At 40.4% G+C, this 16,742-nt stretch overlaps 1 protein-coding gene across 4 annotated transcripts in view; it reads right to left on the reverse strand.

Moving 5' to 3' along the window:
- Window positions 1-1,015: 1,015 nt before the first annotated feature.
- The window catches only part of CDK14 (cyclin dependent kinase 14), a 482,473-nt gene continuing 466,746 nt past the window's right edge, over window positions 1,016-16,742 (reverse strand). For all 4 annotated transcript variants that reach the window (XM_054020506.1, XM_054020507.1, XM_054020508.1 and 1 more), the window contains one exon: window positions 1,016-5,422. The gene's annotated coding sequence lies outside the window, so the exon portion shown is untranslated. The remainder of the gene's footprint in view (window positions 5,423-16,742) is intronic.

Here is a 16,742-nt window from a genome sequence, read left to right on the forward strand (position 1 = left end):
GCATGTGTTTAAGTGGTTTGCTGAATAGGGACGTGCTTCATTATGTGCTTAAAACTAAGTATGTGCTTACATGCTTGGCTGAATCAGGGTCTAAAGACTCTTCAATTTATCGTCTACAGAGTGCTTTTTGCTGTAGTTGCCATTCCTTAAAATATAATTATTTTCAATTTATCAGAGGGGTAGCCGTGTTAGTCTGAATCTGTAAAAAGCAACAGAGGGTCCTGTGGCACCTTTAAGACTAACAGAAGTACTGAGATACTTGCATCTGAAGAAGTGAGGTTCTTACCCACGAAAGCGTATGCTCCCAATACTTCTGTTAGTCTTAAAGGTGCCACAGGACCCTCTGTTGCTATTTTCAATTTGTATAGCTCGTAAAGAAAATTTCTATAGATGGCCTCTGACTCCGGTTGAGATCCATCATATTTTTGCTAGTAGAGAGGGGCTCTATTGGAGGGGTTTGCAGAGAAAGGGGAACATATTTGCACATGTGGTGATTATTAAAAAGATTCTTCTTACTTCAAAATGCCAGCTTCCCAGGGATCCCCTGACCTGCTTACATAATGCTCCAGTAAAAGATCTACATTTTAAACAGAATGACAAATTAATATCTTTTTTATGGTTAGCGGCTAGACTCAGGATTGCACATTATTGGAAATGTGGGACCCCTCCTCCTCTGGAATTATAGTATAGTAAAATATGCACTGTCCTTGTAATGGAAAAGACTCCCAGCAAGTATGTACACAAGAGAAGCACCAAAACCAGGATAAGAATTTAGAAATTTGGCCATCCTTTCTAGCATATTCCTCAGGGCTCCCCAGCCAGAATCTTTAGTCATGTTCTTTAAATATTTACTTGATCCTGAATAAGTAATGTACAGTGAAGTATGCGAATGATTTATTGTAATGTTGCCGTAACAAAAAGTTTTTAAAAAATGTTTACAAGCACTATGCTTTTCATTTATCCGCAAGGAAATTTGTACTGCATGGTAGTTCTACACAGCAAACACCAAGGAGAATAGAGAGATTCTGCTATACTTTATTCAATATCATGTTACAAGAAAACAGTTACAGCTGACAAACCATTACATCTTTCAGAATACAGACAAATTACAAATTGTAACAAATGTCACATTTATTTTACTGTACTGCTTACTATGCTGCTGCTCAGAAGTATGTGTATGTATTTTATACATATATATATAAATTTTTATATATATATAAAATTACATTAACATTGTTTTCATGTACCAACCCCCTGTTAAAAAGAATGCCTCTTAATGCATCATACAAAAGGCCCAAATGAAGTTGGTGAGTAGGGATTTTGTATGCAGCACTGTCAAAAGCATTTTTTGGGTGGGATTTTTTGTGCATCCTTTTATTGTTGCTTATGTGAAAAAAATGCAAGGCAGTAACATACAGTTATGTTGGTAGGGGAGATTATTGTTATAGGTGGCAAAACAACATATTTCTATTTATATGGGATGTCAATAGTTTGCCCCCAAGTATGTACAGCCTACACATCATTTTATATAAACAAAGGTTACAAAACCAATAATATTCACAGATGAGTATTTTGTATAGAAGCATAACAGAGAATTGACAACATGTTTAGTCATGTGTGCACTTACAAAGAACACACTGAGGTGGTATTTCTCCCACCAGTCAGTGGGCAATTGATTATTGTAACATTCTTTAGCATTAGTGGGAGTTCCCGGTGTAAAGTTCTCCCTCACACCAAAGGCAAGAATAGCCCCCAGTGGCTGCAGCATTGCAGATAGAGTTTTCATATGCTGCATGAACAGATTTGCTATCCTAAACAATGTTTTTCTGAAAAAAAACCCACCATCAAATCCAGGAGACTATGCAGTGATGTAATGTTGATACTATCATAGTGCTAAGGGGTCCTGACTAATGCTGTGCAACTCCCTGCTGGGTCTGGTTCATGTGGGACAGATGAACTGAACCCAGCAGGATTGAAGATCAAAGCCAGCTGGAGATGGTAACGTATATGGTTACATTCTATGGACCTGAACTTCCAAGAAATCCTCCCTTCCCTCAGATCATCCCCATCACCACATCTCCTTTCCCCTCCACCTACTGTTAATGTCTTTATGGAGCTAGGACATGCCTTTGCACTTTTATTGGCCCACTGTCACTCCCCTGGATTTTCAGGGATGCCAGACAGCTGCCCCCCTTCCCTCAGGCAAAACCAGCACCTCCTCTCAACATCAGGAAGCATCAAAGGACCAGCAAGGTGGTAGAAGGGAAATTATCCCACTGTTGCTGCCAGCCATGGTATTATTGACTAGGGGCAGGTAGTGTCCCATAGCTTCACAAACTATTGTGCTCTAGGGAGTAATGGCCATTCCTACCAATACTCAGCAGCTAACCCAGGGCTCAGGAGTGTGAAGTGCTACCTAACAGAATGCAGCGGCTGACAGCAGGAGGAGGATTCTTTCCTAGCTCCTGCTCCTCTCTTCCAGAGCCAATTTGCCTCCTCTTGCTTCTCTGAAGACCCTTTTAGATTTGGGGGTCAGCAGTGGACCTGTGCGGTGCCTCCTGGAATGTATTTAGAGGGAAAATGGCCAGCCAGCACTTCTTAGGGGAGCAGTGGAGGAAACACCCAGTTTCAGGATGCTGCAGCAGGAGGACTGTTTGGCCTTCCAAAGAGAGATCCAATATTTAGTTGGGGTTCCTAGTTGATGGGTATTGCAGGGTGACAACTCGCTAAGTAGGGGCTGCTGGAAGGAGAGGGAGGGGGAGCAGGGCTGTACAATCACAACCATCCAGGGCTAGGGAGCTTGTTGGCACCTGGCCGGATGTTTGCAGTTGCACTAGAACTCAGAGCCCTACCTGCTGTTGAGTGGGTTTGGGAACCTGTGTGAACCTTTTCAAAGTCTTACTCCAACCCCATCAGCTGTCTGAATAAAAGTTATCCATCCACCAAGACAGAAACGCTCACATTTCAGAACTTCCGCAAGAGAATAATAAATCTGCTAATGAGCACAGGCCACAATGTTCAAACTTGGGTGTTTGAAGTTAGGTGTGTAAATAAGTGACCTGATTGTCAGGAATGCTGAGTTCCCAAAACTCTACTGGGAGTTCAGAGGTGCTCAGCCCCTTTGAAAATTGAGTCACTTTCTATTGAGGCACCAAAATCTAAATTCACATACCCAACTTCAGGCACTCAAATTTGAACATTTTGGCCATAACATTAACGATTTCAATGGTTGTTTACAAGGGGGAGAGAAGAGAGGGATATACACTTGATTTAAGCAAATGCTATGCTTGATTTACCATGGATAAGTAAGGTGCTAGACTTGTATCCCTCCGAAGGGAACAGTTTGGGGAATTACTCTCTATATCAAACCACCAGATGTTTCATGGAGCAACATAATTGCTCACCCTCCCTATTTAAGCTGCCAAAGTAAAAGATATATGTCTAAGAAACTGCCCTTATTTTCCTAATTGAAAGCTTTGTTACATTTTCAAAAATTCTACAGATTTTTGAAGTAAAGCCTTTCTTAAAAAATAGCTAATTTTAAACATCAGATTGCATATGATTTAAGTAGCAAAGATAATGTACAAAAGATTTTTCTCTAAAAAATAAAATGAAACGTAACTCAAAGCAAATGACATAAGGCAATTTTAGTTTGTGATGAGTTTGAAAAGTTCAGTGGGCTTGCTGCTTATTTTTTCCACCTCCTGTCCTTGTAAGTACCAGAATGAATTTGTAGTAAGTTTTAAAATAGGATTGTGATTTAAGTAGCTTTCATGTAGTTTTTACAAGTTTCTAAACAACAGAGATGTCACAGGGGACATATGGTTTTAATGACTGTGCAACTATTGGGTATATTTTCACATCATAACTGTGTTTGAATGTACAGAACAATATTTACTGTAGTTCATAAGAGGAAACCTCTACTGGGAGCTTTTGAACAATCCAGGATTTGCCTTGTTGGGTGTTCTTTCCTAGTTCCCAACAAAAACACTGCTAGAGTTTAATAAAGGGGCGGTAACCCAACTCTTTTCCCCCTTCCCTCCAAACAAAACATTACATGCTAAACCAGTGTGTTTTTTTGGCAGTTGATGCATCCAGGAAGCAAAGGAACTTTACGTTTTGAATAAAATAGCCTAACAAGTCCTTCTGTTCAAGCACCATTATAACTCAACAGCAGATTTGCCCCATTCCCAGTCTCTCTGAATTAAAAGTTTCGTACATTAGGGGGGTCATATTCCACAAGTTCCCCTCAAGCCCTGCCTCCCCAGTCCAGGGGAGCAGAGGTCTCCTTTTTAAAAATGACATGACTGCACTGTTTGCCAAGTTTGCATTTGAGAGATTCAGTCAAAAAAGAACTTAAATACACAGTAGCTGGTGGCGTCCTCCAATCAGATTAAAATGTTTGAGGAAAATAAGTGAAAGTGCTTTGGTGTGGAACAGCAAACATTTTAGATCAGGGTGACTTTTCATTTTGCTTTCTAAGAAGCAAAACAACAAAGGTAGTTTTAGTGGCTCATTCAGCAAATACGGTTTCTGCACCCTAGTGTCTGTCCTAAAGTAAACTCAATTCTGTTTCATGCTCTTTCTGTTTTCTTTTTCAGAAAATATTCCAGAAGTTAAATAGGGTGTGGAAAAAGTAAGTAAAGGTGGAGCCAAGACTTATAAAACATATTTAAAAATCTATATTAGCAAAGGGTAAGGAATTCATGACTGTATCTGTTAGTATAGTATGTCCTGTCATTTTTTCTTCATTGCAGGCCTACTTTGTAAAGTGGCATGCTATGCAGCCTATGTAGAATAACCAAATTCTGAGTTCTAAATAAACATGCAATTATTTCCAGGTTTTTTTAAAAAATGGATGTGAACATTCTGAAGAGGTAAAAATCCACTTTAGAAATAATGGCAAGATACTGTACTTGTCAGTCAATCTGAGGACTTGGGCTTGTTCTAGCTAGAAATAGCCTCCCTACTGGTTGAAAAATATGCCCAACTCTCAAAGAAAACACACATTTTTATGCCACTATTGACTTTTATGTACAGACATTACTGAACAAGTGTGAACACCAAATGTGTTGTCTTAACGTATTTAAGACCTTGCTGGTGTAAGCATAAAATTTTTTACAAAGACGCTGTGCTGCAGTGGAAAATCAAACAAAATCAAACACAAAAGGCTGAAAAGAGTACATCCCATGTACCAGTAAGCAAAAGCTAAATCTTCACATAGTTCTCTGAAATCACAAGGTATCCAAATGCGTGCAAGGTTTTAAGTAAATTGCAGGGAAAAACTGGGTCTTGCCAGCTTCAGTTTTCTTTTGAATGAAATCCACCAGAGAGAGAAAAAGGAGACAGGGCCACGGTTCCTTCAAATCATTGGTCCCCTCATTAGGTTCTGTTTCCCTCCTGAAGAGTGGTGAGCGTAATCCTGTATGGAAAAAAGAGAAATTATAAGCAGTCTTATGACCTGCATCATTTTATGATTTCTGAACCTAAAAAATATGTTTGCCAAAGCCAGCCTACTTTATTGCTCCCACTCTGACCAAAATACCACAAACCCAAAACATACTTAGATGAGGTGTCTCAACAAAGCAGCAAACCTAAAGCAGTGGTCCCCAAACTTTTTCTGTCGCACCCCACCTTACCCATAATGGAATCGGCCACGCCTCCAAGGGAGCCGCTGTCAGGAGCTGGGGCTGGGGCTTGGAGCGGGGCCATGGCCTAATTGAAATTCCGGGAGGCGGTCAGGAGTGGAGCCTCAGCTGGGGCTGGAACCCTGGGTTGAGAGCAGAGCTGCGGCTGGGGGCGAGGCCAGAGATGGAGCACTGCTGGGAGCAGAATAGTGCTGGGTGGCGCTCTCTCCCCGCCCCCCATAAGGACTGGCCCAGGCCCCACTGCACATGCCTCTCCGAATGTTCCTCCACGTCCCCCAAAGGGGGCACGCCCCACAGTTTGGGGACCACTGCCCTGAAGCCAGCATTTTCCAATTGGGTGCCTAAACTGAGGAGCCTAAGTCCTTACTAAGGGAGCTACATAAAAGTGGCCTACTCTTCAGAGGGTCCATGAGCACCAACGCATTCAACTGGAGTGTATACACAGGTATACGTCATACCAGACAGCTGCCTCTGCAGGAGATGCTCACACCCTAGGCATGTAAAGAGGAACCTGCTGCTTATTAGTATAGCATTTGGAGCTTATAAGCTATGTCTGCTCCCTTTCCTTGCTGCTCATCCTGTACTGCACCCAGGGCCGGCTCCAGGCACCAGCGAAGGAAGCAGGTGCTTGGGGCGGCCAATGGAAAGGGGCGGCACATCTGGGTCTTCGGCGGCAATTCAGCAGCAGGTCCCTCAGTCCCTCTCTTCCTCTTTGAGCTGCCACCAAAGTGCCGCCGGTTGGCTTTATCTTTTTGTTTTGTTTTTGTTGCTTCGCCACTTGGGGTGGCAAAAAAGCTGGAGCCGGCCCTGACTGCACCCAGCAGTTGCACTAATGACCTTTCTCTTCTCCTAATAGAGGGCTGGACAGCTGAGGCTGATCTACCTAATAAACAGATACCCTCAGACTTTGCCCAAAAAAGGAGTTTGCTTATACATAGGTATATATAGCAGATAGCTCTGTAAACTCCACCTGGTAATGATAAACACCCAGGAACACAAAACACTAATTTTTATTCTGGTGCTTTTCTAGCATATGTATGTTGTAATCATTTCCCTAGTTTTATCTTTAAATCATGCCAATGATTTCCATTTCATCAAACTCACTCCCAGTTACTGATTCTGATAAGATGGCTTATGATCATTCTGCTATTTATTTGGGGCCAGCCAAACAGATTGAGGACTCGTAGGGCATGATCCTGAAGTACTTAAATAAAAATCTCATTGACTGTAATAGGAGTTATAACTGAGTAAGGGCTGTAAGGATCAGATCCACTGGAAGGATTTAAGTTTTGTCACTAGCACTTTTAACCTTTAAATATCTCCAAATAGATTTTTGTACAAGCTCTTTGCTGATGAAGATCGGGAATTCTGTAATTACCTAAAGACAGGTTCGAAATACAGATATTGTTTTTAAAACAACAGGTTTTTTCCAAAAGATGAGATTTGAACTATGGGCACTTGTTACACTTTTAAGTGCAATTGCAAGGATAGATTCACATATACAAGAAAACAGCACTTAAAAAGGCAGTTACGTAAAAATATTTGTCAGACTTAGAGCTCTGTTGGTATTAGCACCTCCTAAAACTACACAAATCAAATGGCAGGCGCCACTGACTGCAGTCTATAAGGACCACGTTTCAACACCAGGAAAGAAACAATGAAACAATCACCTGAAAAACTAATGCAAACTGCAGCTTCCAGCGTAAGACTTTAATTGCTTTTTTTCATCAGAAGTAGCTTAAACAATTTCCACCTTTTGCAATTTCTCTCTCTCCGCCCATGCCAGGCTCATTATCACAGTCCCTGAGTGCTCCTCTCCCTCTCCATTAAAACTACACAGCACCTGAACTAGATCAACAAGAACACATTATGAGTGGTGTGTGGCAGTTAGTGTCTTATGGCCTCTTGGAGTTTGTTCAACCATTTCTTGAGTCCTATGTGGGTTGTTTTCCAATTGCCTTTGTGATTCATGTTGGATGCCTACCAACACTTCACTCCTGGCATCCACATGAAAATCCCACTCTTCCGTTGGCTGCTGGTTATGGTTGATGCCTCAGTATCTCTGGTTTCAAAGACCATATTGAAGATGACCTCTCTAGTTGACACTTATGTAAGTTTAGCCCCCCCCCCCCCCCAAAAGTGCAATATTTTGGGGGTTAAAATTTCACTAGTGCTCAATGGTGACATTTTGATAATATCCCCCAAATTCCAAGTTTTCCTAAACTAACACTGCTTAGTGGAAACCCCCACCATCCTCTAAGGAAGCAACTGAAAAACAGGAAGATTTATAGATCCTGGATCCCGTTCAATGTTCAGTGGGGATAGATGGGTCTCTTGCAGCTTGGGTTTATATTCTGCACCCCTAACTTTGGTCTGGTTGCCTTGCTGATCCCTGTGCTGCTTAAAAAAATGTCATTGCAGGCAGAGAACAGCTGGCCAGACTATAAGGGTAAGCACATAATGCTGGAGTCCTAGTACTTGGTAAAACAAGCAAAGCAAACATCATCCAATACGATTGGCAAAATGATTGGGACATAAGACAAGACCCTGTCCAGATGTTGCTTTTCAAATTAACCAGATCTGGGATAACAAAACTTGAGTCTCTGGCATTTGTAACAGAAGGACAGAGAAAGAAGTTTCCATTAAGGGCACAAACTGCTCTTTGCCACAGTGAACAAACAAAAAACTTTCCCAGTGACACATTTTCCAGTTGCAAAATGCCTAAATTCTCCAAGCTTTGGCTCTCCATGTAAAACTGATCAGACACAGACAACTCTCTAATGAAGGGCCAAGATCTGTGAGGTGCTACATGCCTCCTGTGTCATGCCAAGCACTCTCCAGTCACAAACAGATGTTCAGCACTTCACAGAATCAGGCCAGCAGTTGTGGAGAACACAAGAACCAGGGGTCACCCAATGGAATTAATAGGCAGCAGATTTAAAACAAACATAAGGAAGTATTTCTTCACACAGTGCACAGTCATCCCGTGGAACTTGTTGCCAGCGGATGTTGTGAAGGCCAAAAGTATAACTGCGTTCAAAAAAGAATTAGATAAGTTCATGGAGGATAGGTCAAGGATGCAGCCCCATGCTCTGGGTGTCCCAAAGCCTCTGACTGCCAGAAGCTGGGATTGGGAGATAGGGAATTGGTCTCTTGCTAATTGCCCTGTTCTGTTCATTCCCTCTGAAGCATCTGGCACCAGCCACTGTCGGAAGACGGGATACTGAGCTAGATGGAGCATTGGTCTGACCCAATATGGCCATTCTTATGCTCTTATGCTAGCACAAATGATTTATGACACTAAACAGCAGGAGCTGCCATTTTACATGCTGGGAAACACTGACAGCATCATTTTGGTTACAAGATGAAATAAGGACCGACAGTGGTGATTAACATGTGGAGTAATGTTCAAAGATTTCTATCGAGGGTCCTTTGTTTCTCTGCTGTGGCTCTGAATAAGAACCCCCTTAACTGTTCTAGTGTAGTTCTCCCATCCCCAGCGCTGACTGCTTCTGAGACACCTTTCCTTTGGCTTTCAGGTTGGGATTCAGGCATTCCGAAAGGGTTACTGAAGAGCAATGTGGTCCCCACCCTTCAAGCACGAAACATCTAAGACCCAAGGCTGTTCCTGAACCAGGATTCTCTACACGATACCACAGCACAATTCCCAAGCTCCTTAGCAATTCTGCTTTTGCATGTAAAAAAAGAGCGATCTATTTTAGAAAAATCCTCACTAAAATTTCCTATTTTTTTTTCTGATCATACAAATCAAAGTTTTGCTTAGTGACTTTGCAGATCGTGTGTATGGCCCCTGGTCACAGCTTTGCTTATAAAAGCATAAGCTGTAAAATGGAATATTTACAACTTATGATTTCCCAAGAGCAAACAAGGGCTCTTTCAGATCTCCTTAAAATGCCTTCTGACATGTAACAGACTGCCTTAAAAATGAACATTTATTTTTGCACTGCAGGATGAGGCAGTTTAGATTTTCATAATGTCTCTATTAAAATAATAAAAGATTATAAGCAAGTTAATGATGCATCTGAAATATTTAATGATGCAAATCAAGCAACGTAATCGTATGTAATTGTAACTGTATGAAATTCTCTGCTGCATACACCCTGTTTTGTCAGACAATTTATTAATCCAGCTTAAAAATAAGCAATGAATAACTGTATAATATTGCAGCTGTTGATGTAATAGCAACACTATTAAAGGATACAAAAGCTTTGTATTTTAAATGTTAATTCTAAGTCTCAAAGCCTCGGGCAAGGGAGGGGTGACTAAGAGGCCGACACTTCCTGAAGATTTTCTTTTTTTTTAATTTATAAAAGGACAGTTCTTCCCTCTAAAAAATATTTCTCTCTGGTTCCCTTACAGGCTACTTTTGGCAGCCTCAGTAGCCTTCTCAAGGTGCTATTAATTAGGGAGCAAATTATAAAAAGGGGTGGAGCTGTGCTCCTGCAGAGTCCTTAACATGCAAAGCACACACCGGATGCAGTTCTATTTAGCACCACTTTAGACAGTTCATTCCTATGAAATACGGTTGTAAACACAAATGCAACCAGGTAACTGGGGGATACTGCATTTCCTGGAAGGTGAAATATACTGGCAATTTAAGACCATCAATAATGGTCCCCTCCCCATATTAATATACCCAGCTATTGCTCCATAAAAGTGTATAATATTAACTGATAATACATTTCTTTCTTGTTTATTTTTTATTCATCTCTGTACTAGTGAAGCCATTAAAATAAATATATTATCGAGAAAATTTGTATTCCGGTAATATCTACATACAGCTCTTTGCTATAAATGTTAATTAATTGGATCACCAATACCCATAATGCAGCTTTATTCTGACCCACATGCCCTATGAACTAGATTTTTTTTTGGATTCAGTTTTCTTAAAACCAACTGTCAGCATCATGTGATGGAAGAGATGAAAAATGAAAATGAGCATTCCTGCTGTGCAGGTGAGTGACCTGTGGGAGACAGCTCTGCCTGGTAGGATTTTTACACGTACCATCAGACACAGACCAATTGATTAGATCATCATATACCCGCCACCAACTAGGCTCAAGAGACTAATTAGAGAGAGTACTGCCTGCGCAGGCACCCCATTGACACCTAATTTGCTCAGCCAAAGCCTTTGGGGAGAATGTATTATCTCTGCAGCTGCACTTCATGCATTTCTGATTTGAGGCATAAGCAAGAAGTACTTCATCACTCTTTTGAGCAAACTGAATGTATAAGCCCTTAAGTGCTGAATACAAGCAAACAGAGAAATTAAATCAGGACAGCCTCTTATAAACGCTTCACCCCCCTCAAATATAGGTACATATACATACATTATTTAAACTCTGTGTCTATATGCACACACATATATATACATAGCATGTATAAGTACGTGTATGCATAACATACATACATAAACAGACATTTATATAAATACATATTTAAAAAAATACAATTTTTATATATTACAAGGTACTTTGTTTCTCAAATAGATTTACATTGCGGTAAGTTTGAAAAATACTATTGTTATATTATATGAAAAACATTATTTGCAGTATTGTTAGCGTAAGCCTTCTATTTCTCCACAGGCCAGGATCAGTACAGACAGCCGCCTGTTAGGTTTCTTTACATATCTTCAGTGGCATTAGCTCAGAGGTAAAATAAGTGATTATTTCAGTACTGATTCTAGCTCATTTGTAGGCTTCTCTTCCATAGGCTAAACCATACAGCTGGTTTGTTGAGGAATACTATTCACTGGGGCTAAGTATATGGCTACTCAAAACTGATTTCTCCTGGGCTTTAGTTTTATCCAGTTACTCCATTCTCCCGAAATGCACTGGGGAGACACGTCTTAAAGCCGGGATTAAAAATTTATTTTAAAATAGATTATTTGACTCTAGAAATAAACTGTGATTTTTCCAAACTGGCAATGTTCACAGGAAGTATTTTACAGCAGACTTTATTGTTCAATTCTCTAGCTCACACATCCCATAATTCAAACAAAAAATGGCAGTCTCTCACCACCTCTCAGCTAGATATATTAGAACTGTGCAGAAATGAGGTCTCTTATTTCCAAGACCTTGTCTATACACAAACTTGCACCAGTTTAAAGCTGTCTCGAATTTAATTAAATTGGTGCCAACTCCTGTGTGGACACTCTCAAGTTGGTTTAAGAGGGTCTATGCAGGATTTTGCAACAGTTTAAATAAATTGATTTTAAAAGAGATTTTAGCTAAATTGGCGCAAGTTGTGTGTATAGGCAAGGTGTAAGATTTAATTCCCTTTACCAGATACACTAGGGCAGTGACTCTCAGCCTTTTTCATAAGATGGACCACACTTTAATACAGATGGTATCTCCTCCTATTCTGTCACACAGGCCTCATCCCTTCCAGATCAATTTATATTTATTTTTAGCTGTCTTTAATTGCAGTTTATCAAGCTGGAAACAAACTGAGGAGCTAGTGATCAGCCAGTGTTATACAGAAAATTTACTCATATGCTATTAAATATCATCAAAGTCAAATAAGTAAAATGTTTTCTGAGGCATTTTATTTACTCTTATATACTGTGTCTTACTTCTTTATTGTGTTCATTTGCTAATTCACAATGAGTCTCTCTGATTTCAGTCCCAAATAGAAAAATATTGCTGCATATTTTAAACCACGTAGGTTTAAAATGTAGGCAGTGTCTGTTTTTCTTAGTTCCTGATCCTGCAAAGAACTTTGCCTGGGATACTTCCTGCTCCCACACAAAGTCCCGCATTCAAGCACCTGAATGGAGATCATTGCAGGATCAAGATTTTGTTTTATTTACAACTAAAAGACCCTGTAAATGAATTGCCAGATAAGTAGTAGTAAACGCAACCAGAAAAAAATAAGAGTACTAACATGAGTATACAAATATCAATGCATTTAAGAAAATAGCAGATAGCCACCTTTCTAATCACAAAAAAATGAACATCCTTGCCCGGTTGAAAACCAGACGCCTGGCAACCCTAGCCACCAAGGATGATTGGCCTATTAGTATGCTGCAGTGGACAGGGCACTAGATTGGGACTCAAAAGACCTGGTTCTATTCTTGACTCTGCCACTGAATAGATGCATGATCTTGGGCAAGTCATTTCACTTCTGTGTGTGTCTGTTTTGTTTGGTTAGATTATAAACTCACTGGGGTAGGAACTACCTCTTACTGTGTGGTATACAGTACCTAACACAATGAAGTCCTTATGTTACTTGTGACCTCCAGGCGCTCACATTATATAACAATAATAATGAGGCAAAAATCCTGGATCTGAACAGCAGCAAACTTTGGAGTATGTGTTTGAAATCCTAACCCAGATCTGACTATGAATTTTGAACCTGTCATTATAATAGTCCAAATCAAAGTCCTAGATGTCCTTTAACTTTAGATTGTCAGAAATCTGAATCCAGATGTTGTAGCTTGATGCTGTACAATACCTATTATAATGGAGGTTTGATACCTAACTGGGACATCTAGGTGCTATAGTAATATAAAGAATCTCTTAGAACAACACACTCAGGGCATTTTTGCACTCGATACTCAATTACAGAATACCTTGTACACAGATCTCTCAAAATATTTTAACTAACTCTTGCACATTTGTTACTGGACTAAACAAAAATGAATTAGCATTTTAGTCACTGTTTTTGTTTTCACTAATATTTGGTAACATAGTTTGCAGTTGATCTTTTAACCTTTGGGTGGCTGTGGTAACTTCCAAGCTAGTTTTTTCTGAGTCTTTCAGCAAAAATTCTCTACTACCCCCAAACTGGCCACAGCTGTATTTTTTTTTCTTTGAGTAGAGAACAAAGTCCACAAAGCCTTTTTCAATTACCATTTGAATAAGGCTTCACATAAAAAATGGCCAGGAAGGAATCTACTATACCTCTTCCAGTCTTTGAGAATAAAATAGAGTCCTCTACAAGTGAGCTCTGGGAAAGTTAATACTTCAGACAGAAGTAGTACAAAAATAGTAGTCTTAGTGAGTTCAATATAGTTTGCAAGGAGAGCCATATGAACCTTATTTTAAAAAAGAAAGAAGCTTAATAGCTCAGACACCAAGATTTTGGAACACATCAAGCCTACAGAAATATCGGTGCCTCTTCTTTCACTAGAATGTGCTTTTCAAACCAGACAATGATGACCCAAATTTTTACAACTTCTTCCATCCTCCTCTTTGTTTTTCCTGTTTCAGCTCTGACCGTCAGCCCCCAGGCATGACACTTACAATGATTTATTGACTTGTCACATCTGAGGTTGGGCCCAATAAGATCAGTGGGTAAAAACTCACTCAGACATTTATCCCCACAGTTGTGTAGTAAAACTAAGGAACATAACGGGTACGGCTTCCAAAGAGCTTGCCACACTTTTTCTTGCCATCTGCTTGGTGGCAGTCTCCTCAGTACTGCAGAAATTAGGTCTCTAACTCTTATGTTTGCAAAGAAAACCTGCCAAAGGGAACCATCTACATATAAACTGATGCAATGTTGTCTTCCTAGATTTGTGATCAGACAACCACAACCATTGCTCTAGGATGGGGGTATAGGCAAGGTGTAAGACTTAATTCTCTTTACCAGATATACTAGGGCAGTGCCTGATTTCAGCGTGGGCATCTATGTATTACTGTAAAACAAATAAATAATAATAAAAGATGTGAGCTGCCCACATTTATATCAACATGCTATTAATGCTGATGCTTCATTAGAATGACTTAAAAGCCAAGGTGGATTAAAAAAAAAAGCCTTTTCTGTTGGATCATGCTAATCAGAAGTGGTTGGATCTAATAGAACACAAACAGGAAAGACCTATTAGGTCAGTGGTGTACTGCCTAAAGTGCTTTGGCTGCTCCTGGGTTGAACCTCTCTCTGGAGGTGTGGAATATATATGAGCGAGCAGATGGGAGAATTTCTAGGTGCAGTAGATAAGCCAAACAGAATGGTGGGAGGGACTGGGAGCTTTAGAAGGAACAACCGGCTGAGGGAGCTTTAACAGACTCACTCTTCAACAAAAATAATTTCTCATAGTTCATCACTTGCTGCAGGCCTCCACTTTCTGCAAGTCTGACTTCCTGACTCACAAACAACTAATTCTTTTCAGATACTCAGAAATATAGTGAAATCTGCCTTAACTGATTCCTTAGGGGCAAAAATTGGTTGCATAATGGAGAAGGGCTACTAATAAACAAGGAGCAGAACTGAACTCAAAAGGTTCGAGGATATTTTGGGATGGTCTCTTATAATAGGCCATTGCCTAATAAAGACAGCCATTTTGTACATGCTTCAGGATTGCAGAGAGCAAGAGGGGACTGACGACCTATGCAGTAGATGGAAATTTTGTTTTGTTTACAGACTGGTTCAGTGGAATGGCTTCTCTCATTTTCCTGACTTGCCAACAATTACTCAAGAAGTCGGAGTATAACAGTTGTGTGGTTAAGGGATCAAGAAGCTTCAAGATTCATTTAATCAACAATTCAGAGACTTTCAAAGGGCCAGAAAAATGTTTAAGTTCTCTGCAATCTAATTTCCAACTGCAAATGAACAGTGTAAGCCAGTGGTGGGCAACCTGCAGCCCATCAAGGTAATCTGATTGCGGGTCGCGAGACATTTTGTTTACCGTGACTGTCCACAGGCACAGCCCCCCCCCCCCGCAGCTCCCAGTGCCTGCAGTTTGCCATTCCCAGCCAATAAGAGCTGCGGGAAGTGGTGGGCTGCAGGGTTGTGTTTGCTGCCGCTTCCCGCAGCTTCCATTGGCCGGACGGTTAACGTCAGCAAAATGTCTCGCGGCCCGCAATCAGATTACCCTGATGGGCTGCATGCAGCAGGTGGGCTGCAGGTTGCCCACCACTGGGGTAAACCTTACACTGTAAGGCCAAAGTTCAAGGTGAACAGATTGAGTATTCATGCCTCAATCCAAATTTCATGAATGAAACTTACTGAATTTCTATAAATGCCTGTCAGCTGACTGATATCCAGCGTTACACAACACTGGAATTGTGTAAGCGTCTTTGGAAGTACTTATATTTGTGAACACGCTCTTTGTCTGCCTCTGAACTGAAACATCACAACTGGCTAAAAGACTCAAAGCTACATGCAGTAATGTTTGTGGTCACCACACAGATAAAAGACATCAGCACAGAGAAAAAGTTCTGGTTTTCCTATTGATACTTCCCCTCACTGCCCTCAAGCATATTTTGTCTCTGTGTTCTGTGAAATGAAATGTATATAAACAGCAGTCTGCTAAAACATGAATGCACATTTATATCTGATTAAAATCCTCTGCAAATTTATATGCAAATTAGTGTGGCCTTTTGGTTCCAGGGAAGTTGCCAGTAGAGTCTGCAGTGCTGCCAAGGTTGTACACTGCTGGAGGAAAGGTTTCACAATCTACTGTGTAAAATGAAATATAGGTTGACTGCATGCTAAATGAGCTGTTAGCATCCACCTCCTTTGAAAAGAAGTTTAGGGGCCACATTATATGAAGCTACAGTATCTCATAGGTAGTTAAAATATGGCATTTCACATACACATGATCAATATATTCAGTTCTGCTATGTGATTAATCAATGTTCTTAGAATACATATAAGACTTCTGGTGCAAAATAATCAAGGGGAGCTTGTGTCTAAATCCAGATGCAATTGGTGGGAAGGATCTGCAGGAGGGTCTAAGGCAGTGATACATCAACTGACAACTGGGAGCCGCAAGTGGCTTTTTAATGTCTCCCCTGCGGCTCTTTGCAGCACACATGATGTTAAAAACACTGTGTGATTTAATTATTAACCAATCTAAGTTATTAAACAATCAGGATGCTTTTAGTATGTTATTAACCAATTGCAGAATACTTGGTCAGTCATTTTGCTATTAGTATATATATAAATATTAAACAAAACAATGAATTCACACTCCTCTGGCTCTTTTGGGTAATGTTTATCGCTAATTTGGCTTCTGAACCACTGAGATCTGAAGTAACAGGGGGTAGCCGTGTTAGTCTGTATCCACAAAAACAACAAGGAGTCCAGTGTCACCTTAAAGACTAAACAGATTTATTTGGGCATAAG

Source organism: Malaclemys terrapin, chromosome 2 (assembly GCF_027887155.1).
Source record: "Malaclemys terrapin pileata isolate rMalTer1 chromosome 2, rMalTer1.hap1, whole genome shotgun sequence".
Lineage (NCBI taxonomy): Eukaryota > Metazoa > Chordata > Testudines > Emydidae > Malaclemys > Malaclemys terrapin.